The sequence below is a fragment of the Arachis hypogaea genome, chromosome 11 (assembly GCF_003086295.3).
Source record: "Arachis hypogaea cultivar Tifrunner chromosome 11, arahy.Tifrunner.gnm2.J5K5, whole genome shotgun sequence".
Taxonomy (NCBI): Eukaryota; Viridiplantae; Streptophyta; class Magnoliopsida; order Fabales; family Fabaceae; genus Arachis; species Arachis hypogaea.
The window spans coordinates 143,364,616-143,367,145 of NC_092046.1; the positions used below are offsets into that span (position 1 = coordinate 143,364,616).

Here is a 2,530-nt window from a genome sequence, read left to right on the forward strand (position 1 = left end):
TATGGTTCGTTCTGTTTTCTTCTATTTATGTAATATCTATGCTTGAGCTCCTTGATTAGAATTGTTTCCTAAATTTGATTGAACATTGGACCAACTCTTTCTTCTTCTCAGATACCTGATGAATTGGTGAAGCATTACTTAGCCAAGAGCGGGTTTTCAGTCTCCCGATCTTCGATTGTCAGTGCCTTTTTTCTTGTTACAGATTTGTTCCTTTTTTATTGATGTGTGAGTTTAACTTTGATGTTTTGACATTGTCAACTAATCAGAGGTAGGAATTGCCATATTAGAGTTGATTATAGAGAATAATGGTTCAATTTAATCTTTGGTTATAGGCTCAAATTAGGATAGTGAATCAGAGGTAGGATTGTCCTATAGCTAGAGGCAGAGGTAGACCCAAGAGGAAGATGAAACTGACAAGAATCCTTCATTAGTTCATCAATGGAGTCATCACATTGGTGCTGGAGCAGAGGAAGACGAAGAAGATCAAAACTGGGTTAGTATCTTTGATTTTTTACCTATTTTCTTTGTTTTCTCTTCTCTTTAAGAGTCGATAGTCATACTCAATGAGTTGAATAGGACTTATACTAGCAGTAATATACTTGACCTATATACAAGTAATTAATGGTTTTTGTGTTACATAATTCAAATGGATTCAGCCGCCACAACTAGTCCCTTCAATTTCAAGAATTCGCTATGGTGCAAAGCGTGATGCACAACTCAAATATTTGACCGGTAGATAAAAAAGGCATTACCTAATATATATCTTCATTGTTGTCTGGTGATGCTCTTTCTTCACCAAGAAGAAAATAGAATCTGACATATATGTGATGCAGGTAATGCAAAGCCTCATAGACCTAGGAGCACTTCAACCTACAGGGGACTTATCATCAGTAAGAACCTTAAGTTGATTATTTAGTTTAACAAGCAATAGAGGTGTTTGGCTTGCAGGTAAGAAGATCTGTACAATTTTTCTTGAACAATCTGCTTAACCAGACACCAGATCAGGCACAGACTCTTTCTGCCATTGGTGAGGTTTGTATTTCAATATTATATTATTCCTTCAGCTGATTGTTTTATTGCTGCAAAAATAATTGTTCTGACTCGGTTATTCGAAATCAAAATTATATTTCTGTGGCAGGATCTATTTGCTATAGCACAAGATCAGCCATTCCGTTTTCCATCTATTTGCTGGTTTTCTACTTCAGAGCACTAAGGTTTAGGTGCCAATTTCCCTCCTCCATTTTCTTATCATCTATAGGTTCAATTTCGTAACAAGCTTTCCCATTATTAGTGATGAATTTTTTAGTTTCACATAGGTTTCAGTAACTAGGCTTTCCCACCTTAAACTCTAATGGAAACTAATTTCAGTTCTGTGACCCAGGGAAGAAGAAGATGAGGAAGAAGAAGCAACAATCTGTTGCAGAGGCTGATGCAGTTTAAGATTTAGACTCTGTGATTCATGACCATACTCTTTTCTTTGACAAGTTGATTGAACTCATCCCTGCCAAGCTTTTCCTTCTAACCGACGATAAGGATAAGCCGTGGTTTCAGGGTCTCAGCAAGGCTAAGAAAGCTGAGGTGAAGAGGGAAACTAAGGAGAATATTAAGAAGTCTTGAAGCGAACGGTTGGATCCTGAAAATCCCCCTGCCACTACTCTTGACTTGTTGAAGCAGAACTTGGGTAAGGAGAAAGCAAATGAGAGTAGCGATGAGGAGGACGGTGAGGCTAAGCCCATTGCCCTTGAAGGGGACAATCGGTCTATGACTTATGAAGAGCTTCGGCAAAAGCTTCATCGTAAGCTTGAGGAGTTTCATTCAAGTTGCGAGAATTCGGGAAGGGCAAAGAAGAGGGAGGATAGAAATGCGAAGAGAAGGTTTGAGGACAGGAAACGCAAGAGGGGTAGTGAAAATGAAGAAAATAAAGTTGCAAAGAAAGAGTCTACATAGAAAGTGAAGAAGGATGCTGCCGAGACCTCAAATGAGCTTGTGTTTGGTCATATCAAACTTACAGATGGTGAGATGCAAGGTAAGAAGAAGAGGAAACTTTCAAAGCATAAGGAACTTGAAAGGGCAAAGAAGTTGGAGGAAGTGAAGAATAATCCCGAGAAAGGTGAGGCTGTTGCAAAGAAGCAAATGTGGAAAGCAGCATTGGATAGAGCATCGGGGATTAAGGTTCATGATGATGATCCCAAGCTGTTAGAAAAAGCATTCGTAAAGAGAAGAAGAAGCAACAGAAGAATGCAAAGAAATGGAAAGAGGGAATTCAAACAAGGGACCAGTTGAAGGCAAAGAAGCAGCAAAAGAGATCAGATAATATTTCTGAGAGGATTCATCAAAAGAAGATGCATAAAATCGCAAAGAGAGAGAAAAAGCTTTTGCGGCCTGGCTTTGAAGGTCACAAGAAAGGTTTTATCACTGAAGGTTCCAGTTAAGTTAATTCAATGTTAGTTGGTATCTTTCCTTCATAGAATCATAGTATTTTGAGTGTTAGAATATGACAAATAGAACACATCAATTTCTATGTCTGGTT

At 38.4% G+C, this 2,530-nt stretch overlaps 1 pseudogene; it reads left to right on the forward strand.

The window, feature by feature from the left end:
• Positions 1–1,392: 1,392 nt before the first annotated feature.
• Positions 1,393–2,329, forward strand: LOC112724111 (uncharacterized; annotated as a pseudogene).
• Positions 2,330–2,530: the final 201 nt, after the last annotated feature.